Source organism: Anomalospiza imberbis, chromosome 3 (assembly GCF_031753505.1).
Source record: "Anomalospiza imberbis isolate Cuckoo-Finch-1a 21T00152 chromosome 3, ASM3175350v1, whole genome shotgun sequence".
Classification (NCBI taxonomy): domain Eukaryota; kingdom Metazoa; phylum Chordata; class Aves; order Passeriformes; family Viduidae; genus Anomalospiza; species Anomalospiza imberbis.
The window spans coordinates 53,050,476-53,078,093 of NC_089683.1; the positions used below are offsets into that span (position 1 = coordinate 53,050,476).

Sequence of the window (27,618 nt, forward strand, 5' to 3'; positions counted from 1 at the left end):
CAATATTTATTCCTAGGGATACTTTTTAGTGTGGCCACAAGTGTGTGTGCCCTCTCCTATTATTTGATATCTCTGTCCTTCCATAATAGTATGACGCTCAGCACTAAATAAGATTTTCTTTCAGATGATGTGGGCAGAAATATGAGATATTCTTTCTCATTTTCTGATGTTGACACCATAACCCACATTGCTCTGGGGATCTTTCATCAGCCTTCCACACCTGCATTTTAAAAGTCTTACCAGAAAATCAGTGTTGATATGCAGGATTTCTTGGCAATATACTATTGAAACCCTGGAGTGGGGAGCAGAGCACCTCTGCCTGAAGGTGTTTGGTCATCTGCTACACACAGAATCAGTATTCAAAGACTGGCTGACTGCCTCAGTTCTTACCCTGATGGTAAAGTAAGGCACACCGTGAAGGACTGAGGAGGTATTTTGTGGAATCACAGAATGGTTTGGGTTGAAAGGGACCCTAAAGATCATCTAGTTCCATCCCTCCTGCACTGAGAATGTCAACATCTTGCAAGAGGAAGGGGAATCATACCTGTTTATGCTAAAAATGTATGCAGCCCATGCATAAACAGTGTCACAGTGCAAAGCTGGACCTCTGGTCTGGGAGACAGATAAATTCTGAATTTAGAAGGACTTGTGCTGAGCCACAGGAATAAAAGCTTGTTTACAGTGCACATGGTAAGATTTACTGAGCATTGTCACTATTAATAGCTTGAACCTGTGTAAGATTTTACTCCCTTCTAGATGACAGTTCCCTGGCCCAAGCTAAGAGTCCTGGACTATCATCAAGGACTCTGTTATGGATAACATCTTAACAGCATTGCTTCAGATGATTTCTGATTACAGTTCTCTCTTTGTTCCTTCCCAGTTTTCTTTTCCCAAGTCTGCTCATTTCCACTCTGCCTTCCCCTGTTCTTCTGGCTGTTCAGCTGCCAAATTTCTAGTCTAAGTGTGTTTTGTCCTGTAATGTAAGCACTGCACCCAGGGCCAGCCATGAGATCCCAAAGAAAGGCAAATGTTGGGTTTCCACTTGGGTGGCACCACCAGCATCCCCAAGGGGAAAGGGAGCCACTGCCTCTCCAGGCCAAGAGGTGAATGTCTGGCCCTGTATTTGTGTACCAGAGCTGCAGACTCCTGGCTACTGTCACTGAGTGTTGAACCAACAAGGGGAGCTTTACAATATACATTGGCAGTCTGCTTCAGAAATTGTGTTAGATTTAAGGGTGTGGAAATTCCTTCATTATTGGAATTCCCCAAACTCCAGCAGTTAGCGGATTTCATATGCTAATAATATTTGTGACAACAGGGAACCTATGTGGGGATTAAAATGAGGTTGGAGGTAGAATTAACCCAAATTCCTGGCTTTTGTCAATTACAAATAATGCTGCACTATTGAAGTTTTCATCTTAAGGATTTTAAGAATCACAGCACTATAGCCAAAGGTGATGGGAGCAGCCTTGCATTGCCCTACAAATTCAGCTGACTAAACTAGGAGGTCAAGCTACATAATTAATCTTTTCACAGAGTGGTGTGTAAAGTGCATTAGGAGAAATGGTTTTATTTCAGATGTCATCTAAAGCAACTGATCTTAATAATTGGATAAGTGCTGAGCCAAAGGCCTGGATTTTTGGTTTATCAGCAGTTTTTTGCTACTTCATATGCAAATTTGATAATATAATGAGTGTTGAGACCTAGTTTGTCCTGGAGCATACATGCAGAGCTGGCTGACCCCAAGGACAAGAACAGGATACGTGCCTCCAAAGGCATCGGGGGATGCTTCATTTACTTTACATAAATCTCAGTCTTTAGCGACTTGAGAGAGAATGCTCAAATACTTAAATGAACATTATTCTTGAACATGAAGTTATAATAGTGCACCTTTTAAGTTTGTCATCAACCTGTATAAATTTATAGCAGACGAGAGTCTGTGCACAATGCGTTAACTGCTTTGAAGTGAAAGACTGTTCCACGACTGAGGACTCCACCCTCAGTTCACTAGATCCCAGAGAAATCAACTTCCCAGCTAGAACTTGCTGGGAGAAACTAATGATGAGCAGGATGGATAAAAGTATTCCTACTGCAACTATCTGTATACACTTTAGGAGCAACAGCTTCAGCTTCCATGGTAATTTTGCTTTTAACTTTCTGTCAGTATAATGAAGAAAGAAAAGTCTATTTTTAACTACAGCATTACTTTTTTAGGCTGGATTTTAACGTGTCAAAACTGAAATCTTTGTTGTTGGAAGTGACATATTCACTGGATGAGTTTGAAAGCCTTAGAATTCAAAACAATACCAAAAGAGTTTAACTATGTATGAAGTAAAATATACTTTCAATAGCATGACATGTGTAATAGAGCCACTTCTGGTTTGATTTCAAAACAGCCAGCTTTTGTTTTCTGTCTGAAACTGCACACCGTTGTAGTTGGGTGACTTCCTCACAGGGTAGGATGGAAAGGAGCCATGGAAGCATAAAAACCCCCTTGCAGCCTCCTGTGAAACAGCCAATAAAGGAAATCCAAGCATGGATGATCTTAGGTGCTTCTGCTGTCTGTGGTGGGACACCTAGGGGGACAGCCGGGACTGGGAGCAGGGATGCATCCCTGGAAGTCCCTGTCTCTGAGTCACTGCAGCAGCTGAGCCGGGGCTAAATTGGAAACAGAAATACATTGTCATGTCACCCGGATGCTCTGCCTCCAGCCAAATGGTAGACGGAAAAAAATGCTACCAGATGTTCTTATGTTATTAATATTGTTATTATTGTTATTATAAATAATATTCCATATTGGCTGGCGTTCAGTCCTAGCCCATCTGGAGCGCACATGCTTAGAAGGAGAGCCCCAGCCGCCTGTGGGTCCCCCAGTTCCCTGCACACCTGTAAAAGAGGCTGGGCAGGCCCCCTTCCCTGTGCTGGAGGATGGAGGATGGAGGGGCTGCCGTGTGACAGGGTGCTCCCTGCCCCACTCCCCTCCCTCTGCTAGCTCTGCTGTCTTTCCAGCAGTGCTGCCTCAGCCAGGCCTTTGTTCCACTTCCCTCTTTCCATCAGGGTGGGATTCTTTCCCCTAAAGCTCTGTTTTGGGAGCTTTGTATCCATATGCAACCCTGGGTTTATATGATGAAGTCAAGCTCTGCTGATGTTCCTCTCACTGGACATGTTGCAGCAGGAGGTGCCAGCCTGATATTCCCATGGTCTGAAGCACCTCTGGCCAAGGAGGCTAAGGTGCCATTTCAGTGAAAAGTTCTCTTGCTAAACCTTCCTATCCAATGTTACACCAGAAACTCTTTAAAAACGTTTCTAACTGCTCCCACTCCATGTTAACAAAAAAAAAAAAAAAAAAAAAAAAAAAGGACTGGCTCTTTAGGTGAATATGGAGAATATGCTTCAAGGGTGCAGCAGCTACCAAACTATTGCTGGAGTGGAAATGATCCTGTTATACCCATTTAGGCCATCTGTCTAGGAATACAGGAATGAGAAAAAAATTACTGGATGAGGTGATGACAGTGGTTCATTAAAAATAATAAAATGCTAGGATATTAGTAAGTGTGGCATACTGGTATTTGTATATATCTAAGCTGAGGAAACAGAGATCCAGTATAAATAGATGGAACTTTATAAATGGACTTTTGTGGTCACACTAGTTGTGCAGCAAGACAGTGTATTTTTAATTATTACATTGTGGTGACATACAGAATTGGTAAAGCATTTCCCAGGGAAGATCTTGTGTCTGTCACTAGATGTTTACAGCCACCAAAAAGTGAAGTACAATCCTCTGAAGGTCACGTTTGCCTGAGAGGGCTGTACACACATAACATGTCCCTACATGTAGTTCTGTGCCCAGGCAGCTGAGGGCCCAGTGTGGCTCTCAATCCCCCACCATGGGTCACAATTCCCAGCTAGGGGAGCACAGACCCACCTGTGATCCTTGTACTCTTGGCTAGAAACAGGAGGAGTGCAGATTCTGGCAAAGGGCAATGCCGAGAGCGGCTGGAGAGTCTCTTCCCAAAGGCAAACCTGGATCAGGGACACCCTGGCCAAAACAGCCAGCTGTGTTCTGGGTGAAATCTCAGCTGTTCTGCACACAGGAGATAGCTACAACCACCACAAAACCAGTCATCACATCTGGCTTCAGTTGGTTTGGGTCTGTATTGAAGCAATTCCTTCCTTCAGTAATGATCATCAATCTTTATCTCACTTAGAGCAAGGCTCATCCTATGCAGTGAGATGTCCACACAATCACATTTTCTGGAGGGCATCTCCTTTTCTGGCTGAAAGGTTTGTCTGGACAGACCAGAAGAATTTTATGACATTGGCCAGGGGTTTTCTGTCCATGACTACATGGAGATGTTTGGGCTTCTAAAAATGCAAAAATTGTTAGGAAAGGGCTGGGGGCGTGGAGAGCCTCTCCATGCACACCATGAACTTCCCAAGCAGGTCATGCAGGTGCTGCCAGCCAGAAATCCTCCTGGGAGCAGCGGAGATCCTCACAGGTCTGTGGCTGCAGACTAAAACCTTCATTCCTCTACAGACTAGCTTGGTATTTCTTCTTTCCTCCCACGCCCCTCCTTTTCCCTTTGCACCCCTGGGGAACAGAATCAACCAAGGATGTATTGGTGGAAGTGGCTTTTTCAGACACCTTGCATTCCCCCAGCACGCCACTGGAAAACAAAACCGGTGCTAGTCTGAATCCATAATGAAACAGCAGGAAACCTTTTCTCTATGAAATCAACAAGGCATTGCCACTGATGTGAATAAGTCACAGACTTCATGCTCGACACCTGAGAGACATCCACTCATCCTATGGAGCAATTAGTCTAAATTGTGGGCAAATGAAAAGATAAGGGTGTTTTCCCTCTCTTTCTTTCCCCACTATTTTAGAACCCAGCACTTTTCTACCCTAAGTGGAAAATAAGGATAGTTTCTGTATTCAGCCTTTTTTGTTTGACACTTATAAATCTTGCTAATTAGCTGTAGAAATCATAAAAGCTCAGCATAATGTTTTAATCATAAGCTCCTCAGGACACTGATGTTCATGTTGTTCCCTGGATCCTCATTTCCATGTACAAATTATTGTGCCCATAACACTTTGGCAGCTTGTCTCTCATACCAAGGATATTTTCAACAGAATTATTATTTCAGTAACTAAGTCACAAGCTTACACCTGCAAAAAATGAAGAGAATAGCAACATGCAGTGGAAGGTTCCTCCTCCTTGTACTGGTGGAATATTAAAGTTTCTTCAAAGTAATTAAACACAGGTTTCAAGTATTAAGCCTGCCTGACCGATCAGTGAAACAATTTTCTTGTTTCCAAGAGGCTAAAGAAAAGTTCCCCAGTCAGCAGCTGAGGAGGATAGGAATCCATAAGCAGCACACTTAGATACTGGGAATTTCTGGGGCAGTACAACAGGTCCAAGCATTGTGGACACAGCTGTGAAATCAAACCTCGCTTGAATTCTTATCCCAATCACCATAAACGAGGTCAGCATCTGCTAAGACACTGGATAATAATAGCTTGCTTAATTATACATTTTGCCTGTAATTTATTCCAGATCAACTTTCCTAGTGGCAATGAAGGAGGGTATTTTCCAGTTCTTTTATGTTCCTGTGATTAGTAAATAATGCCCTTGGTGTATGTGCATGCATCTAATTTTCACTTTTGACTTTAATGCAATTTAACATCATCAAAATAAATATTATTCTTCACTTTTCCAAATTTTGTTTCAGCACTTGTAAAGTAAATATTTTGCTTAAGAATGTGGAAAGCCTGTGCCTGCTTCCTGAAGCTCTCTCTGAGGGGGAGAAGGAGCCAATCTCTCTATCTCAGCAGCTCAAGATTGCCCAACAGATGATGGTGCTTCTTTCAAGGTGGAAAAGACTTTCCTAACCTGTAGCAGAAGAGCAGGGTGGATGTTCAGGGATACCTGCTTTAGCCACTCTATCAAATTTGCCTTAGATTCAGCTCAAATAGTAAAGGATGAAGGGATTAATGGGATAAAAGCTGCTTTTTTTTTTTTTTTTTTTTTTTTTTTTTTTTTTTTTGTTCCTTTACATGAGTTGTCAATCTACACTCATCTTTGAACCACAAGACGTTAGGCACGTAGGCACATTCCTTTACTGTCTTCATGCTGACAATATCAGTCAAATTTCTGAGCAGCTCAGAGGTCCTGTGCTGGGCATGGCTGCAGAAAACTGAGCTGAGCCAAGCTTGACTTTTGGCATCCCCCACCTCTGCAGTGGTGTGGCTGAGGTGCCACAGGCCTATGGTGGTTATTTGTCATACACCTAAAACTGTTTGCTGGCAGTGAACATCACGGTTGAGAAGAATATCTTGGTTTGCAGCTGCAATGGAAATATGGAAATAATGGGAATATGGAAATCACATAGGACGTGGTCTGCTCTGTGTGTGACTCCAGCCAATGCAGGAAGCTCTGTGACTGCTCCCTTGGTCAAACAAAAACACCCCTCAAGATAGATGAGTTACATTTGCTAAAAAATTGGATGAAAAAGTCACTGATCATGAGTTTCTGGTTAAATTTTATTTTCTGAGCTGTTTTCAAGCAAAAGTGAAAATTGAAAATTGGCAAACCTACAAGATCAATAGGGTTTACTTAAATGACTCACCAATTAGCATGTCTGTGGCTTTTAGTAACATTGTATTCTTGCCAATCACACTGGTTTAAACTTTCCCTCATATATAAATTACACACCCAGATTCATGACTCCTTTTTCTTGCTCTTCTCTTCTCTTCTCTTCTCTTCTCTTCTCTTCTCTTCTCTTCTCTTCTCTTCTCTCCTCTTCTCTTCTCTTCTCTTCTCTTCTCTCCTCTCCCTTTTTTCAAATTTTTTCTTTTTTCTTTATTTTTTCTTCTCCTCCTCTCATCTTGTCTCCACTCCACTGAACTTTCTGTCCAATATCTCTCCACTGAATTTTTTTATCCAATAGCTCCAGGGAAGTCTGTCTGTCCATCAGGTGAGAAGTGTGTTTTGGGGACAGATGCCCTGCAGCACTGGTTGCATAAGGCCTGAAACAGAGATCGAGGAGAAATCACCAATCTCCCTATGAGCTGTGTAACCAATATTTCTTATTTCAAGTTCAGTGGTCTGCAGGGAGTAAAGGGTCTTAATAAATGCATTTTTTAAAGGGTCAAGTGAGAGTGTGGTCAACACTGCTCTTCTGTCTCTGAGTCTGACTGGCAGAGCAAACCTGTTACTGTTTCGGAGTTAGCCCTAGCTACTGTCATCCGTACCTTGTCCCCTTGTGGCTCTCAGGAGGCTGGTGAGGAAAAGGTGCAGAGAGCAGCTGGCCTCGCCACCTGGGTGGCTGGGCTGGGGCCGGCAGACTGACCGTGCGCAGATTAATTTGCACAGAGTCTCAGATCGAGTATAAGTTCCCAGACTGAGCTGAAACATCTGCAAATAGCTCGGAGCTTGCGTGCTCGAGAGGCCTGTCCCTGCTCCTGACTCCTTGTGCGTCCATCCATTCCATTTGACTTCGCTACCCGGGAGAACGAGCTGCGGGCGCGGGGTCCTCCAGGAAGCGCCCGTTGCTTTCCCGTTGGCACACGAGGCACGCAGCTGCCTTACTCTGGTTTTGCGGGAGGGGATGCGGCCGCCAGAAGGCAGTGCCCGTCCTCTGGGCCCCTCTGGCTGGGGATGCAGCCCCGGCCGAGGCGGGCGGGGGCCGCGCTGTCTCACCTGGCGCTGGCCGGGGGCGCGGCGGGGCCGCCGGCGGCTCGTTAAGGAGGGGGAACCCGATCTGGTGTCTGAGCCCCCGCTCAGCCTGAAACGCGCCAGATTTGCCGGCCTTACAGGCACGCTGCAAACCACATTACTCCTCATAGGCTTTTGCAGAGGTTATGAGCCTGGGGAGCATGTGGTTAAAAGGGAACTAGGCCATGTATCTACATGGGTTTATTTTATTCTTTTCCTCTCCTGGTGCGGCACATTATTTTATTTGCTACAAAATTGCCTTTGGCAATTAGATGGACACTTTTCTGCGTGTGAGAAATCTAAAGAAATCAAAAGTCTTTGAGGGGCTTAAACACCATCTTGTGTTTAGCTAAGATGAAGCTTAACAACAATCTGGACTAAGATGAGTTTATACACAGGCACATAAAGCTCCAGGGTGGTCTTAGTGGGTCTGCTGAATCCGCCCTTCATCTGCAGTGCTCCAGCCGTGTTTCCTGCCATGAGTTTGCACAGGTGTCTGCATAACTTGGCTCCCAGTGTACTTATTTCTTGTGATGAGACACCAGACCAAAAAAAAAATCACATTACACCAACTTAGCCTGAGATCAGTTTGCTGAACTGACAGTCAGGGGAAAACATTTGGTGAACTGTACACATCTGACACAAGAGTGGGCAGATTGTGAGGCTTTGGACCCCTCAGGACCATTTTTAGAGATGTGCTTTCCAGGCCTGACCTGCCCCGAGCATGACATAAGGGAGCCCACACAGTGAGTCGGTGTTAGAACCGAATTCCTGGCGCTCAGTCCTCTGCTCACTCTGCTAAACCACACTGAGATTAAACCAACAGAGGCAAAGAGGGAGCCTGGATATGAGGGAATTTAGCAGGGAACCTGCCTTGACTTTTTAATGGAAACTTTTGAAAACAGGCAGCAGCAGTAATTTTATTATATTTTTTTCCCATGCTGAAACAATTTGTGTGTAGTAGAGTCATTCCCTGGAAAAACATTTCTTTAATTTATCTTCTTTAATTATCACTCATCTTTAGCAGCATCTGGTTTTGATATTTTATTAGAAAGCTTGCATGTTTAAACCAGGCCTGGGTGGTATTTCATTTTTTCTTGTTTCCATTTTCTACTGTGCTGGTACTTCCCGTGGTGGGAAGAGATTGGCTTTGCTTTATTTCACAAGGTACAATAAATCATAAGGCCATTCTATTTAACATCATTATTACCATGTAAGCATGCTCAGAGACATATCCTGCAGATTATGTGGTGTATTTACTTGAGGTTAGAATGCCAAGCATTGCAAACAGCAGACTGGGTTCCTGTTGTGAAGAGATGCATGCTGCTTATGGCAAGATGTACTTTCTACCCAAGATCTTAGCATTTGACTGGTGGTGCTGAACAGCTTATGATGTCCAACATAAAGACTGATTTTTGAGAGGATCCCTTAAAACTGGCCCCCTGTAATTTTTCTCAAGGTGTGCTTCCAAAGCATGAGGCACTCGACATCCAGCTCCCTGCTGAGATTTTAAGCTGTAGTTTCTATGAGGGATTGTGGACAGAAGAAGAAAGATTGATGCTCTTGTGGGCCAGTTCTTCCTTTGTTAGTAGTGCTTTTTCAGACTAGATCCCTGCTAAGGGACAAGGTGCTGTTCAGGCTATTTAAGATTCACAAACATTTTGTTTCTGCTCTGATTCTTTCTTTCTTCAGTTAAATGACATTTTATGATCATATATGACCTTCTCTAAAGTAACTCACCAGTGTTGCTGGTGGACTGGTGAGAAATCATCAATCAAAGATTAATTCAACTGTAACAAGAAGGTACCTGCTTTTCAGAACAGGAGAGAAATGTCTTTAAAAGAATTGTAGATAGAAGCTATCACAAATTTATATTGGAAAGGATTAAAATGAGATCATGATATCAGGTATTAGACAGAATTTGAGACAGAAATAAAGAAGAACAGATGTCAGTTGAAGGTTTTTAGCACCTACCTTTATATTGCATTTTCCTTCCTGTGACATCTGCTTACTTAACATGTGGTGTGTACTTAGTTTGTGGTCTGCCTGTTTTCCCTATCATGCAATGTTTTCTTCTGGTTAGGTGGAATTATGGTCTGTGTGGTAAGGGGAAATTAAATATGACCTAGCAGTCACTTGTCCTCTTATACATGAGCCAGTGAGTCTTTGCTGTTGTCCAGCAAAGGCTCTGTCCTCTCTTACTGGTGCACAGCTATAATGCCCACAGGAGCCTTGATGAAATTTCATCTAAACTAGCAGTTTGGTTTTGGAAGAGAAGAACTGCTGGTCTTGAAAGGCAACATGGACATGGCAATGCTGTGCAGATATGGCTCACACAATCATGAGCAGGGCATGCATTAGTACTTGTTACTGTCCTGGAACTAGAAGACAGGAGCAGAGCAGACCTGGCACATACTCTATTGCAATGTAATGCAAAATCACTAATATGCTGACAGGGTAAGTATCAATTTAGGTGACTTAAACAAGCCTAGTTTATGTATTTGCAGTAGAGCAGAGGATACTAGGCCCTGGCAAAGAGCATTACCATTTTCAGCACCAACAGGCAGCTCTTTCTCCAGGTGGCAAGAGCTTGACCCATTGTGTCTGTTCAAGCCCTCAGACAGCAGGACTGGCAGCACTTCTGCCCCTCTGGTGTCTGATGGGCCACAAAGCCCAGAAGAGAAAAGGGCAGGTTGGCTCAGACACCAGGCACTGTCTGATGCTCTCATTGGCATGAGACATAGGGTGGAGACAACAGCCAGCATCTAAACTGTGGGGCTCACATCCATAATTTCAGCAGAGTTTGTTGCTACAAATGGGGTCTTGGCCTCACCTTGGCCAGCTGGGGCACATTTCAAGAGTCTAGGTCTCAACTTTCCTTGAGTTGCCAGGGATTGTAATACAGGGAGGAAAAATTTCACCAAAAGCCATGTTTGGATGTCTGTGGACTTTCCCTCAAGGATAGTGTGACAAATCATGCCCACAAAATGTCAAAACCACTCTCTCAAAACTATAGTATTGTTTCCTTTTCCAAAAAGCATTTACAAAATGAGCAGTTCTTCCCCATCCTCCAAATTATCCACAGCTCTGCCCCTTTGGCAACTGAGGCAGGTCTCTGCTTCTACAGACACTACAGCGAGTGCCTGTGTCTCGGTCTGGTGCCCCTGAACAGCTCCCCAAGATCTCCTTGGCTCTGAAAAGAGAGTCCTGCTGATGCAGCCAGAGTTCATTTGTGCTTCTTGTTTGTCAGACTTCTGGCTCTGTCTTTCCCAACCAGTTCAGTAGGCCCTGCAGGAAGCTGAACCAGACTCCTGGGAGCCCATGACTTTCCCATTGTCCTGTGTTAACTGCAGGGCTGGCTGAGTTCAAGACATTTTTTTTCCTTTCTGATTGTTTACCTTACAGTCTGCTATTAAGCATAACCCAAATATTTGTGCAATAAACAGTTATTAGGCCAGTGCACACTGTTAAAATTATTGTGGAATAGCTCTGTGCCTATCACACCATACAATACCCAGCTAAATAGGCAACAGGCTGCTCCTTGTCCATCACATATGCACATGACCCCAGGACATCAACCTGTGATGCAGCACCATGAATGTAGAGTGACACCTGCCCTGACACCTGTGCTCTTCTGATCAGACTAAGCAAACTACAGCTTCAGGGCTGTCTTCTGAAAGTTTTTATTATGAAGATTTGAACTGAGGCCATGTGGAAACACTAAGGTTTGGTTGTGGCTGGTTTTATCTTGTTTCATTGATTTTGGAACAACGGTGAAGAGATCACCCAGCTCCGAGGTCAAGTATGAACAGCAGCAGCTCAGTTTAATCAAGGGTACAGCACAAAGGTAGTGGAAGATTGTCTTCTTTTATCCAATGGACTGTATTAGACAGATGGCATCAGAGTGTCATTGCAGTGACTAAGGAGTGTAACCATTTTATCCAGGTAAGGAGAAAAACACATATCCAGACTCTTTGCTGGATCTTAACAGGTAACTGAAAAAAGAAAATGCACATGGAGACTAATGTGCTCTTCATCTCTAGTTGAATCCCATCCCTGCTCCCTTCTGGGATAGTGGTCCCTTTTTTTGTGGAGGTAGTTTTATGAGGAATGTGGAGACAGGAAGGCATTATGGAGAGAATAGCAATCCCACTCAGGCTGAAAACAACCTGGCCTCTGACCTAGAGAGGACAAGAACTGCTCCAAAGACACTCCTTTCTGTCCCAGCTACCCCATCTTGGGGATGAAGAGACTTCATTTTCCTAAGATACAAAAAAAAAAAAAAGTTATTGCCTGGATAAAGCCACTGAAATAGAAGGGGAAAAAACCTCCCTCAGAAAGGTGTAAAATCATAATGCAATTATCAAGCTGTATTTCTTTTTTTTCTGTGCTGTGTTCTTTGTCTGTCATGGATGTAAACTTGGCCTTGTGGTTGAAATGGCAACAGCTGTAAACTTCAAAGAATAAATTCCTCCACGGTTTTTTAATAAGCGTCTACCCTCATCAGCAGACAATCTGCATGGTTCAGCTGAGTTTCTAATTGTCCAGTACTTTCATGCACGAAGTACAAGCTATGGTTTCCCAGGCTTGTTTTAGGGCACAGCACTCACCCATTAGAGGGAAATTTTTCCATATTGGTCACTGACAGGATATGGAAGAAGTGAATATTTTGCTGGAAAGACCTGGGGTTATTCCCTAACAAATTGAGTGTGGTATCTGTGGTTTGGCATGAACATCAGCGCTGATTTATCACACTGTAGCCCAGAATTACCATGGGCTATCTGACTGCTTCAGCCAACACATAGGAAGGTTAGTGCATTACTTCCAGGTATTTTTTCTCTTGTATTCTATTGATTAATTCCCAAGAGTATCAGAGAACTGACCCTTAGTAAAGCACACTGTCCTCTCTTGCTCTGCTTTTCTTTTCAGCCATTTTTAGCTTTTCTATGTCTGAAATGAGGTGGAGAAAGGAGTAAGTTAGGCCAGAGGTCCCTGGCTCACTTATTTGGCAAGTGCCTGTTTTTACTGTTGAACTTTCCTTCTCTTTCCTTTCCTTTTAATAATTTTTCTCTCTTAAGCCTAAGTGATTGGTGCTCCTGAATCCTCATTGTATTGCATTTGGGTCTTGGATCACACCTTCACAAAAATTTGGGAAGAGCCTTCTATGCCGTGGGATTCCAGAAGCAATAACAAACAAAAATAACTTTTGCATTAAATCTGAATGATGTGACTTTGCTGAGGATGACTTCAGGATCATAATTTGTGTCTAATCAGTGCCATGGCCTGTGATTTTGTGAAGTTTCTGAATACACTGAAAAGTCATCAGAATCCAGCTGCCAAGTCATTGATGTACTGAGATACTTGTGTCAATAGCAGTGTATTTCTTTTTCAAAGGGGCCACTTCCCACTTCTTCCTTATCCTCTTCTGACTATTCTGGACAAAATAAAGGCACCAGCTTTAGCACTGGGCATCTGATCCCAACAACCAGTACTTCTCTTTGTAACTGATAATAGAAATATAGTTTATTGCTTCAATAAAGCATCTTTGCAGATAATATGTAGGTGAGCTTGGGGAACCCAGCCATTTGGAAGGCTGGTAGTGTGTTTTGAATTAATTTCATTACCTTACTACCCCTTAACATATCCTTGACCTTTATTAGAGATTTTTAAGAACAAATTCAACATATACTCTCAGCTGTACTTAGCCTGCCTTATGGAATAAATGGCTGCTTGAGATCCCTTCCAGCTTTGTTTCTGGGATGTTTATGACTCCCACTTTACTACGACACACTATAAAAAACATTACCCTGTGTTTTACATATGCTGCCTGTGAGGCTGTTTGTTCAAGCTGGACCTCTCCACAGGCAGGACACCTCTGGCTGTTTTCAGTCTATATATGTGGAATGTCCTGCAACTCCAATTGCTTATTTATACCTGCTGTACAGTTGTCTTTTAGTTGCTTTGTCTCATTTTGGATGCCCTCTTATGCATTTTAATATGAAAAATCAGCTTCTTACTTTCCTGGTTCTTTTTTTAGTAAAGGGACAGCTTTCATGCAGGGCTCCTTCATTTCTCTGAGTGTAACCACTTCTGGGGATCCAACTCTGCTATTTTAGGCATTAATAATGGGTGGATTGTTAAAAGATCCTGTTTTTATTTTTATGGATCATTGGGAGCCTGTACTGATGCAGTAATGCTGCACAATGGCATGAATAATTGCTGTGTTGATTGACCTGAATTTCCATGTGGGATCAAGTAAAAGTCTGGAGGGTTGCTTTGGATCTATTCTATGGATCAAGATAGAGATGTTGGATTTTTTTTCTTCCCAAGTTGTGTCAAAGTCCTGGACAAATTCACAGAAGGTGTGTTTAAAAGGCCAGTTCAGGAATGTGTGTTCCTAAGGAGAAACAGCTTCTGCCCAGGGCAACTGGTTGATGTACTTCTGAGGACACACGTGGTCACTGTAGTATCAGTGATGTCTCATTTACTGAAATGCTAGAATTATCTCCAAGACATGAAAAAAATATTAAATTTGTCCCTAAAATTTAGACAGCTGACTGAACGGATCACAAAACTCTAGTTCTGAATACCTTAATTTTGTGGGAAATTGTTTTGTGGGGATGTTTCTGCTTATGTCAAATAATTTTTATTGCTGTTTGGTAGGGAAGCCAGATACCACTGTCTGCATAAGAAAATGCTAATTTTTTGGCACACTGGGATGTCAAGTAGACATGTTAATATATGGCTACATGTATACATTCTGGTATCAACAGTGGATGAAAATAATATAGATGTATTTACTGGAAAATCTGTGGATAACCCAAACAGTTAAAAAAAAAAAAAAAAGCTTAATTTTGCTTTCTTGATCAATTAGAAACACAGTCCAAATTTTCTGAAAAAAAAAACCAACAAAAAAAACCCCAAAAACCCAAAACAAAAACAACAAAAAAAAAAAACCACCAAATAAAACCTCAACTCTGTAAGAGCAGTGAATGATCAAACTGCAGCCTGTATTTTTTTCCTAAGGGAACACTGAATGAGATGTTGATGAATGCCTTCCCCTGGTCTGCTTCAGCCACAAATGCTGTGGGAATGCAGGGTGAGTTATCTCCAGGCACACTCTCTGTTCCCATCAAAAGAGCATCAAGGGCACTTTGCAGTCACCTCCTGGGCCATAAGTCAGGGCTCCCACCACATGGGATAGAGGCAACTAGTCTGTAGCTGGGTCTGCTCTCAACATAGCAGTGGATGTAGCTGGCATGAATACCTGGGCAGAGGAGCTAGGAACTCCTGGGTCCTGCCAGACAGACATAGATAAAATCCCAGTGCTTATAAACAGTTTTGGAGCAGGGATAGATGATAGATAGCAAATCTTGCATGCTTATTACTTACAAATTACCTTTCCAAAGACACACTTCCTTCCCTTCAGCCAGCTGTTCTGCCTCAGCACTCTTAGCTGGTAGATCTCCAAAGCTACAATGTTAGTTAAAATAATTGATTGAAAAATCTTCCTCCTTGTTGCAGTCAATTGAATCTGCTGGGCTATATAAGAAAGAGGTAGTTGAACTAAGATTATTTTCAACAATTCTTGTTTTATTTTATAATAAAACTCAATGAGAAAAAGACTGATCAGTCAAATATCTTCTCTGGACTCTTCTGTCCATTATTTGCTGTCAAAACAAAATGTTTTTGAGCAATTTCTTTTAATTTGTATTACATGGGGTTTAGGCAAGGGCTCAGTCTAATACTTATCAAAGGCAAGAGTCCTTTCATCTACAGATTTGTGTGAGCATTGAATCAGCCCCCAACTGCCCACGTCTGTATTTTTGCCATGGAAGTTGAAAGCTTAGAGCTCCTAGGTAAGACCCCTCACACAGGAAAACAAAATAGGGAAAATCCAAAGGATAGACATGGGAAATCTACTTGAACAGCACCTCCACCCTTCTTCTATTTCTGAAAATCTGGAACTCTGGGACAGCAAAAGATTTTGAATGATGTAGGTACTCAGCAGTAAGTACTTTCACTGCTCCACTTATCCTGGTGGCTATCCCTATCCCTTTGTATGTCACCCATGGTCCATGTGGGGATACTGTATGGTGGAGAGGGAGACAGACCTCAACCTGGTATGTAGGATAATGTGCTCAGGTTGCAGTATTGTCAGTCTTGTCTGATTATTCATACAGGTCTTTACATTTTTATATGCCTTACCTTCTTATAAAAAAATGAGGATAATAACATCTTGAGAAACAACCGTAGTCTACTCTGGCAAGCAGCCATCCATCCATCCATCGATCCATCCATCCATCCATCCATCCATCCATCCATCCATCCATCCCATTATCTTCTCTCTCTTACCACCCAGTAGCAGGTTCCCAAAGCAGGAATTCTTGGTCACAGCATTGGTGATTCATGTGGGAATTTTTAAAAGATTGAAGATTTTTTTTTTTTAATATGCCATCTCAGCTGTCATAATTCTCAGCCTGGCATATGAAGTTAAATCTTGTTCTCACTTCACCTTAGCACCCTGGTCTGTGGCCTGCAGCAGATCAGTACTCTGACCCCTGGTCCCTGCTGCCTGGTGACTGATGGCTCGTGGGAACAGTAACCTCTCCAGCCACTGCCACTAGATTTGACCAGGGTCATGAATCAGAGTTCCAAAGCTAGGGGAGGTCAGTGGATGTCTCTGTACATCTAGCTGTGACTGCATGTCACGCCTGTGCACACCATTCACACACAGCCTCTCTCTCTAGGTTATCTGCATAGCACAATCCTCCCTGTGTATTTTGGAAATGTTTAACCTTCCCAGTGTGAACATTTTATTCTTAATTAAAGACAATTGCTATGAAGCATCATGGTTGAATTTATTAATAAAAATGCCCTCTCCAACTGTTCAATGCATTTATTTTAAAGTCTAATGGTCTTACTTCCCTTCTCACTATGCAATCTTTAATAGGGTCTTCCATGATTAATTTTGGAGCAGAAACACGAAAGGGGCAGATCTCCAAGAATGGCATTGTCTGCATTCACTCTCAGATGTTCGGGTTTTTTTTTTAATTTATTTATTTGTTAAAAGATATTTCATTCAGAGAATCCCCACTGAGCTTTTTATTGCAGAAAATTAGGGATCATAAATCGTCTCCCAGAAAACTATAAATCCAGTACTATTGAAACATTCCATGGGCAGATCTTGGCTCTTTGATGAAATCACTCCTTTTTCTTGTATAATTTATGAGCTTTTTTTCAGCATGGGGGGATTTATGCTTTTAAATTACTCACCAGGGTTTTATTGAATATAATTTGCTAGCAAATTTATATGAGCCAAATATATTGCATTTTATCCACAATTATGAGCAATAAAATTGATGGGCTTTACTTTTCATTTTCGTCTGGCAAGCAGAGGAAACATGAATTTATCCTGAACTTGGAGTGAGGTTTCTCAGGGATTCACATGTACAATTAAAAAAGAAAAGAGTGTAGTCAGCAAGGCAGAGGTGCCATTTTGGAAACTTTATTTGGTGTACGGGAGGGGGCAAGTTAAATTTCTCTTGCTCCAAAGGGACTGTAAAACACTGAGGAGCTGAGTTAAAATCACTGAAGCCTGTGACACACATCAACTTTTGCAGAGTTTGAATCATATTGTTGGGAGGCAGGATGTGGATAATCTGTGTAAGGGCTGCATGTCCTTCACAGTCCCCTTTGATCCTATTTTCCTGTGTTATTCTGATTTTCATTTGATTCAACTTGGTATATTCAAAGGCACAAACAAAACCTCCAGTACAACTCTACCTTCCATGATTAATTTTATTTACTGTATCTGAGTTGTGTTCATTCTGATATGCCCATATCCCTTGAGGACTTTTATGACTGACAGAAGAGAGGAATAAAATCCCATGTATCATTAATCTCTATAAAGCATAAGGAGCCACTGAAGTGTTCCATGTCCTGGTTCATAACAGGCTTTTATTTCCAAGTACTGATTTCTCAAAATAAGACTTCTAAACCACAGGAACCTTCACAACACAGTCAGATGCAAATATTGCAGCTTTCTTTCAAGTCAGTGTGTGTGGGTGCACTGGGGTAAGCTTTTGGGGTGCACCACACTGCTCAGGTGATAGGGTATGAAATAGGAAAAAAATTCAGGTGCAGGACTACACCTGGGCAAAACACCCCTCCATGCAGGGGCTTACACTGCTTTGAGCATTGTTCCATAGACTCTTATCTGCACTGGACAGCTCTGCCTGCCTTTATGTCCATCTGTTCCTCTCTCTGTTGGCTTAATCCGCTCTGAATCTTGTCCTTACAACATAGTCTTGTGGTCTGGGAGAAGAAATGTTTAATCCAATTTAGCTGAACTGGGGCAAGCTGGTTTGTAGACACACATTACAGAGGAGTAAGGAAAAAGGCTGAATTTAGATGCTCTAGAAATGGAAATAAGATCACGGGCATTTCAACAGCAGAGGAGCACCAGCCTATGGTCCACACCCTGTGGCTGTCCAGGGGACAGAGGACTGACCTCTTTCTATCAGCTCACTCCTCACAGGAGGGAAACCATCTTCTGTTCTGAGAGACGTGTTCAGAGGAGAGGTCCTGGGGAGGATCCTTGTAACTTATCCTCCTTTTTTGGCCTCCTGCTTCAGGTTTTACGGCAGCAGGGCTCATTTTGACACAGAGCAGGTACCTTGAGCTTTTCTTTGCGCTAAAGGAAATTAAGGCTGCAAATTGAAATGGGCAAATCAAAGGAAATTCAAAGCTTAAGACGCATAACTCTTTGAGCTATTTGTCCCACAAGAGCCCAAACTGCTGGTATGGCCGGTATATTAACAGTGAATATCCTGTGAATATCCTGTCTTACTCATGCCCATTTTTTGCCATAGCTGTATTATTATTATTATTACATTCTATAGGTTTTAGACTTAATGTACACAGGGTGATGATTGCCGGGGTCATAATAATGAAATATGACTTTCTTAATGAAATTTCAGTCCCAGCTCATTTCACTGCTGACATTGAGGTGACTGCAAATAAACACTTTCCAGAAGAGTCAGTTAAATGGCTGCATAAGCAATTTATCAAATACTGTAACATTTAAATAAATAATAAAGAAGTATTCAAGTGTGCTATATTACTGCCTGTGGCTTTGTTCCAAATAACCTCACAACTTGTCTTTCTAATAGTTAGATTCCCACTGACAGAAAACAAATCTCTCTCCAACTTTGAGAATTTTATCAGATTATCTGAATGCCAGATCGATGTGTAGGAAACAAATGGAGTCAGCAACATGATTTAAATTAGAAGTCTAACAATTTACAGTCTCCTCTGGTTTCTCATAAACCTTATTAACGTTTGGCATTGGGTACCAAGGAACTATAAATAACATTCCAAAAGAACATTTATATCTGCTTAGACTCTCATTATGTCTTCAACAGAGCTTAAATAATGTCAGTAATACCTTAATCATGAACAGGAAATGAAAAAGTTGCCCCATATATGTTTTGTCTTTTAATCAGATATTATTGTCTCCTTAGAACTGCAGAGCTGGTAGGGTTTTTAAATTTATTTTATTTATTCAAAACTTATGTCTGCAATTTCCACTTGTTTTTCTAGATCTCAGTAGGGTATGAAGCTCTCCCATCCAAATAGAGCAGAACAATTTCTTCACATCTTTCATGCAGTTCTTCCCTCCTACCCCCTCACCTCAGCTGCTGTTAAAGCCACGAGCTGCCTGTGGGAAGAGGCAGCACAAGGAAAGAGGGCACTACCTAAGATAGGGTCTCATTGTAGCAAAGTAGGATATGAGAGGGATTTATAGATGGCAATCCCAAAATGCCATCACTCACTCATTTCCTTCCTTCCTTCCTTCCTTCCTTCCTTCCTTCCTTCCTTCCTTCCTTCCTTCCTTCCTTCCTTCCTTCCTTCCTTCCTTCCTTCCTTCCTTCCTTCCTTCCTTCCTTCCTTCCTTCCTTCCTTCCTTCCTTCCTTCCTTCCTTCCTTCCTTCCTTCCTTCCTTCCTTCCTTCCTTCCTTCCTTCCTTCCTTCCTTCCTTCCTTCCTTCCTTCCTTCCTTCCTTCCTTCCTTCCTTCCTTCCTTCCTTCCTTCCTTCCTTCCTTCCTTCCTTCCTTCCTTCCTTCCTTCCTTCCTTCCTTCCTTCCTTCCTTCCTTCCTTCCTTCCTTCCTTCCTTCCTTCCTTCCTTCCTTCCTTCCTTCCTTCCTTCCTTCCTTCCTTCCTTCCTTCCTTCCTTCCTTCCTTCCTTCCTTCCTTCCTTCCTTCCTTCCTTCCTTCCTTCCTTCCTTCCTTCCTTCCTTCCTTCCTCCCTCCCTCCCTCCCTCCCTCCCTCCCTCCCTCCCTCCCTCCCTTCCTCCCTCCCTCCCTTCTTCCCTTCCTCCCTCCCTTCCTTCCTCCCTTCCTCCCTCCCTTCCTCCCTTCCTTCCTCCCTTCCTCCCTTCCTCCCTTCCTTCCTCCCTTCCTCCCTCCCTCCCTTCCTCCCTCCCTTCCTCCCTCCCTTCCTCCCTTCCTTCCTCCCTCCCTTCCTCCCTCCCTTCCTCCCTCCCTTCCTCCCTCCCTTCCTCCCTTCCTCCCTTCCTCCCTTCCTCCCTTCCTTCCTTCTCTTTATCTCTCTTTCTCTCATTTTAGGTTTTTTATCTTGTGCAAAGATTTCATTTCCTTCTGCAGAATATTGAGCCCAGATTTTCTTTTCCATCAAACATATCCAAACACTCCTGTCCAAAAATCAGTTCTTTTCTGAAGTAGTCTGCTCCCAGTCTGCTGTGTGGTCCTTGTTATTTTCATGGAATCATAGAATATTCTGAGTTGGAAGGGACCCACAAGGATCCTCGAAGTCCAACTCTGGACCCTACACAGCACCATCCCCAAGAGTCACATGTGGCCGAAAGCATTGTCCAAATGCTTCTTGAACTCTGTCAGGCTGGTGCTGTGACCACTGCCCTGGGGAACCTGTTCCAGTACCCAAACATCTTCTGGATAAAGAGTCTTTTTCTAATATCCAACCTAAATCTCGCCTGAAACAACTTCAGGCAATTCCCTTGGGTCATGTCACTGGTCAGCACAGAGTAGGGATCAGTGTCTGCCCCTTCTCTTCCCCTCAAGAGGATGCTGTAGACTGGAATGAGGTCTCCCTTCAGTCTCCTCCAGGCTGAACAGACCAAGTGACCTCAGCTGCTCCCCATATGGTTTCCCCTCAAGGCCCTTCATCATCTTTGTTGCTCTCTTATGTACACTCTCTAATAATTTAATCTCTTTTTCATATTGTGGTGCCCAAAACTGCCCCCAGCACTTGAGATGAGGCTGCCCCAGTGCACAGCAGAGTGGGACAATCCTTTCCCTTACCTGGCTGGTGATGGTGTGCCTTATTCCTTGCCATTTTTGGCCCTCCTGGCTGCCAGAGCACTGCTGACTCATGTTGAGTTTTCTATTAACCAGGACCCCCAGGTCCCTTTCTGTGGTGCTGCCCTCCAACATCTCATTCCCCAGTCTGTGTGTACATTCATGGACGCCCCATGCCAGGTGCAAGATCTGGCACTTGTCTTTGTTAAACTTCAGTTTGTCTCCCTGCAGGGCCTCTCTCCCTTCAAGGGACTCAACTGCTCATTCAAATTTAGTTTTGTTGCCAAACTTACTTAGTATCCCTTCCAGTCCTTCATCCAAGTCGTTAATGGATACGTTGAAGAGCACAGGGCCCAAGATGGAGCCCATGAGTGCTGGGTGAGATGAGCTTTGGTGGCTGTAGCAGAAAGGGTGGTGCCATTCATACTGTGCTGGGAACGATGACACCTTCTCATCACAGGGAGCAAAGAAATGGGCTGCACAGCCAGGGCTTCATGGGCACTGGTGCATCCAGTCTCCTGAGACTGGTGCCAAGTGGTGTATGATGAGTGAATCCATGTGATGGGAGAGAAACTGCGCTAACGTCCTGCACACAGCACTTCCCTCCAGTGGCTCCTTGTATGAGATCATGGAAAAGTTGCATCCTTGTAATTACCTCTGGCTTGTTTTCAGGCATCCAGACTCCAGGTCACCTGGCCTGCTAGACTCTCATTGTGGCCTTTTGCCCTTCCCACATCACTTGCAGTGCCCACAGCTAGAGCCTGGAAACCCTCAGCCAGCCAGCTTTGCAGGGTTACTCTCTCCTCAGTATCCCGGCTCATCAGCCCCTGTCCATACATGTCTGTCTCCAGCTGTCCCCTACACCTCTTTCCATTGAGACTGTTACACTCTGAAGCAAATTCCTGAGGCTGCATCTCCACCCAGCCGCCCACACTCCCCCCATCAGTCCTGTGGGACAGGTGAGACCCTTTTCTACAGTAATAAGGAAGTCAGCACACAGTGGTGATGCTTCACTTGCAATTTTTGCTTTTAGCTTGGCTCCTAACAAGGTAGTTAGATTCAGAAGGGTCTTTGGAGCCAGAAAAAAAAAAAAAAGGAAAAAGAAGTGCCTAAGGCAGAAAAAGAAAGGATACAGACAAAAATAAAAAACCACAGAAATGCTAAAAGAAATATATCAAAGAGGTGGCAATTAGATTTAGCTCCTCAGAATGATGTGACAGATTCAAAGGCAGAAATATTTTACATTCAGTAGCATAAGAATTGGTGGAAAATTAATTCCAAGAATGTCTAGCCATGAAGCCAAATATCTCTTCACCTATAGAAGCCAACTACAAGAAAAACAGAACCTTTAGCCTGACCTTCAAACAACAGTTAGTGCTGATTTATTGACACGATTTTCCAGAACGTGGACAATGCTTATAAAGGCATTGAGAAGACTGTATAATAAATTATATTTTCTTTGAGCTTCATGGGATGTAAGCAGTTTTCCATTTCAAACAAGCTCTACCAGGGTGTCCTTTTGTTAAGTCTATGAATTAAATTCAAACAAAACAACAGCTTTATTATAGCATGTGATTTAGAAATAGACCTGAGGCTACTATTTAATAAAAAAGAGGAATAATTACACACTTTATTATGAAAATTACATGCTAAGTTAAAGCAGGGACCGATAATAAAGAGGAAGGCTGGACAGGAACAAACGCAGATCCGAACCAATGTGGCTAATCATACGTTCTCCGTTTATTGTTTACAGACAGTATTTTTTATACACTTCCAGATAGTTTACAATCTTGAGCACACTCTCATTGGCAAGCAAACATTGTTTGTTCCTGTCTTAAGGTGGCTAAAGTTTCACACTGCAGACCTATACTAATTCACACCTAGATAGCTCAGTACTTTCTGTTATACCGTAACACAATTTCTGACCGCGCCACAAACTTATTCTTAACGGCGCCACAGGCTCCAAGGCCTCACCGAGGCCCACATCTGAGGCCTAGGCTGGGGTAGCTCAACCTTCACTCCAAACATATAAATCATGAACATCCAGATCATGACCTCTTTCTCTCAGAAACTGTTCTACAATAAGTTCCTTAGAAACCTCTCTGAAAATTAATTTAAGCACATGGTAATTCAGTTTTTCCACTACCAAGTTACCTCCTCACTGTGACTCTTTGAGGGAAACTGTAAATTGCAAGGTTCTATAGTTCCTTCAGTCGAGGGAATGAGAAATAGAGTTACTTTTTATTTTTGATGCCTTCTTTTTCCTTCCTCTCCAAGCATTGTGATTACTGGTAGCAGCCATCTCTAAAAGTGCCTCCAAAGTTATTGTGGCACTCACAAAACTGAGTTTAGGCTGCCAACATACATGTGAGATTTGCATATTTTTTGATGTGCTTATGTTCAATTTTGGAAAAAGATTTGGGAGTCTACGAGCCTAGTCAACCCCACAACCCCTGCAGCATAGCAGGTTACCATGTGCCCACTGAGCTGCCTTACCTCCCTGTGTGCCTGCTTTCAGTCTGTGGCAGCTCTGAATTTACCTCATAGCATGAGAGGTTTAAATTAGGTCAAATTACATTGTCCTTGTGTGCACCCAGACACTTAATGCCATTCAGTTCGTGCACAACCTCTGGTAACTCCTGGCTGGACAAGTTTGAGTGACCGTACCCTGTGTTTCATCTCTAAGCACCACTCAAAATCACCAGGGCTTAGAAACAAAGGTACTTTGAAAATTGTGCTCAGAAACTGGCAATTGCTTTTTAAACACCCATGTCTCCTTAACCCTGGAGTTAAGGAGATCCTAACAATTCTAGGAATACAAGAGTAGACAGCTAGTAACAAGACAATACTTGCTGAAGGAACTTCTTGTCATGAGGTGGTCAGCATGGCATTGGCCCTTATGCTATGCTATATGGTTGATTGTCCTTATATAGAGGTTTACTGTTTTAATTTTTTAAATTATCTTCTTTATGGAAAGTGTATAATTCGTGTGATGATGCAGATGTGGGGGATGAATTTCATTCTTCACAGGCCCACCAATAATCCCTGTCAAGGGGCAGCACCCAGCACAATGACTTATAAGGAGACCTCAGCCCCAGAAACTTCTCCAAATGCTGCCTGCTTGGATGACAATGCTGGAAACAAAACAAAACATTCTTCATCTTAGCACTGACAGGTGAGAACCGAGAGAAGAAGTCCCTGGGGAGTGCCTGAGAGACCTAAGAGGAACAAATGTTTCTACATGGTTGGTCACCTGTAAAACTGCAAATTGTTTTCATGACACTTCTTTTCTGAATCGCTGTCATTCTGGACACTTCTTGCTTTGCTGTAAGGAAGCTGGGGAGCCCTTTCAAAACCCCACCATTTTATGCAGACACAACAGAGCAACAATGGCTGAAAATAAGTGAATGCCTCTAATTGGTGCAAGTGAAGTCATCTGAAGCAATCGCCAGAATGTGGCTTTATTCAGAGACAGCTTATGCTGGAAGAATTTTCTTTTGCAGATACAACCAGGGCTTATTAAACCCCTGCTGGCTCTATAAGATTTGGTAGTAGATCACAGATTTTAACAATTCCCTACTGCCTTGCAACTTTGTTTGACTGGATATTGAGCCCCAGCTGTCCACAAATCCTGTATGAAGGCATCTTGGCGCAAGTGGCAACAGTCAACCTGTACATTTGAGTAAGGATTCTTGCAGCTGGGACTTGCTGGACTTGCAGTAAACACTTCAATCAAATGCCATTAGAACTGGGCTGAAAAAAAGATTATTCTGGATTGTCAGCAAAGGAAGGCCTCCTTTATGCTGTCTATACAGCACATGTACATCCTGATTCAACCTGACTTTAATTCTGTATTGAAATAATAGAGACTAAGTATGAACTTATTCAAAGTGAACATCAAAGCTTTGTTTAGATTTACACAGTTGATTCTCAGTCTTTATTGATAAAGCAGATTTATATTAGCATACTGCATTCTGAAATGGGGAAGCTGATACAGACATTTAGGACCAGTAACTTTTAGTTAAGTTGCTAGCTGAACACTTCAGGACAAAAAAAAATTGACTTTTTACAGCAATGTTAAGAGAAGGCCTACAGTGTCTCACACTAGCCAGAAGCTCAGCAGACCAGCTCAGAGGCTGTTTTAAAAAATTGCTCCAGCTCAGCATCCAAAGCCACACAGGGAGTCAGTGAGAAGAGCCAGGTGAGAGCTAAAGAGTTTCTAATCACTGCTTGTGTTTTCCCACTTCTAACCCAAGCTTCTGGATTAAATATAAAGTGAACTGTCAAGTAAATCATAGAGTCATAGAATCGTTAGGTTGGAAAGGGCCTTTAAGATCACCAAGTCCAACCATTAAAGGCATTCGCACCATATGCTAGAAACATCACACAGCTTTGTTGGCCATATAAAAATTGCTGCACATGGGAACAATAATTCTTTCTTGAAAACCAAATAACTATTCTAATCTAAATCAATCAGATCTTAAAAAGACAGAAAATACAACCCTTTCAGGATATGGTCATTGTGCAAGTGTTAGGATATAACAGAGTTTTAAAAACACCACAGCCTCTGGTACCTGCCCTTTTCAGAGCTATTGTTTTTAAGTGCAAGCTGTAAGACCTCTTCTGCCAAGATTTTAGCTCAGAGGAAATATCCCTCTCAGTGATGTAACCCTTTACAGGCCAGAGTACTTAACTGAAAGCTAGTCCTCCTTCATGTAGTGAAGTGTCAGTCAGACATTTACTTGCACATTTTCTCCTTCATTCTTCATTTTCAGTGTATGATAACTTCAGAAATAAACTCAAGATAATTTGTAGAAAACCAGGCAATCACTGCTTTTTCAGAGGTGTAAGATCTAAAGATAACTGTATGTCTTCAAATTCAGTTTCTAACTGCAAATTTATTTGAAAGCATAAAGACAGCTATGTCTGGGTAGATCTAATTTGCTGTTTGTATTTAAGTGGACTGTCAGAGGCTTTTGAGCATGTTATTGTGCAAAAACCCCAGCAACACAAAGGAAGACAGCACATCAGAAAACCTACGCACCTTGTAGAGAAGTGACAGAGGCATATATGAGACAGGAATTTTCATTTTCACACTACCTTCTGTGATGAGCATAACTAATTTCTGCCTAGGTCTCTCAAATGCAACAAAAATGCAAGCCAACAAAAACAACAAGCTTCCTCTGTCTTGCCAAAGCATTTTCTGGTAGGTAAGGGGTGCTGGGGGAGGGGGGGACACAGGCTTTTCTGCAGCCCTCATTTGAATTTGGGTCATTCTGAGACCCATTTGTGAAGAGCAACCATGTCCCTGCTGACACCCCAAATAAACCCAGCTGGGACTACAGCCGCTCCATGAAGCACTGGGATTTACATGGTTCCCTTTAAAAACAACTTTGGCTCCCCGTGGGCTGGAATGAACAAACCTCACTCACTGTGGTTTGTATCCCATGGCTGAGCAGGCACCAGCCCTGACTGGAACCCCTCCTGGAAACGAGGCATCTCTGTGTTCCTGCCCACATGAGGGCTCATCCAGCCATGCTAAAGGCACCCTTTCCCTCCACAGGGCACAGGCCCAACAGCCAGCATGGGGAACAGCCATCATGCAGCTCCAGAAGTGGCCTGAGTGGAATGGAAAGGCAGCAGATGAATGTGCTCATGGGTGGAGCGGCTGCAGTGTTTCCATGGCAGCCAGACAAAAAAAAATCAGTGTTTATGATTTCAAATATTACAAATGCAAATGCGGTGATCTATAGGGGGAAATATGAAGGAGAGAAAAGGGGGTTATGAAGTTATCTGGAAGATCACAGTAAAGTTAGAGAGGGGTTTGGATTTGCAGCCAGGCTCTTTGAGTTCAGCCACCAGCGTGGTGATCATTAAATGTTGCGAACAGAAGCCAAAATAGAATCATGTGGCAGCAAAATTCAAACTTTAGAGACTGTTTGGGTTTGTTTTCTTGCTTGTTTGTTTGTTCAGCTAGCGTTGCACTGCTTTATCCTTTTAATGCTTCCTGAATATTTTGGGTAGATAGTAAGGCCTCAACAAAAAATCTTGCAGTGTGATCAAAGCCAACAAAAGGAAAAGGTCAAAGCAGAGGTTATATGCATGCAGTGCCAGGGAGCTCTGTGTCGTATGTGCATAAACAAAGTCCCTCCCCATGATGCGCTGACAGCAGATGAGAGTCATGGAGTGCACTAGTCAGGAAGCAGCACTGTGCTAACAAAACTGCGTGGTGGCAGTGAGATAAGCAGTGCAAAATGGTCAGGTGCAGAACAGAACCTTCCCAGGCAGGCCTGGATGCTTGTCCCCATGCTGAGATCTGGATCTTGCAGCTATTTTTTACTTACAGAAAAAATACTGGGAAATGTTTCAGATTTTTCTTCAAAGGTAGCATAAAAGGTGACTGCAATAGCCCCACTGCTTGGCTTGGTTGTGACTTACCTTGTGTGGCTCTTACTTGGCTTCTCCTTGTGTGACTCCTACTGAAGTGCTGCTGGAGCCACAGCGTATCTTGCTGGGCATGAGAGAGGGCTGTGCTTTCAAATATGAATTCATATATTC

At 42.9% G+C, this 27,618-nt stretch overlaps 2 long non-coding RNA genes across 2 annotated transcripts in view; one reads left to right on the top strand and one right to left on the bottom strand.

Annotated features, from left to right (window-relative positions):
* Window positions 1–27,618, top strand: part of LOC137470768 (uncharacterized) — a 64,415-nt gene that overhangs the window by 7,736 nt on the left and 29,061 nt on the right. The window lies entirely within an intron of this gene.
* On the bottom strand, window positions 4,419–6,409 carry LOC137470761 (uncharacterized). Its single transcript, XR_010997242.1, has 2 exons — window positions 6,292–6,409; window positions 4,419–4,807 (listed from the first exon to the last, which is right to left on the bottom strand). It is a non-coding gene; the product is annotated as an uncharacterized lncRNA (long non-coding RNA).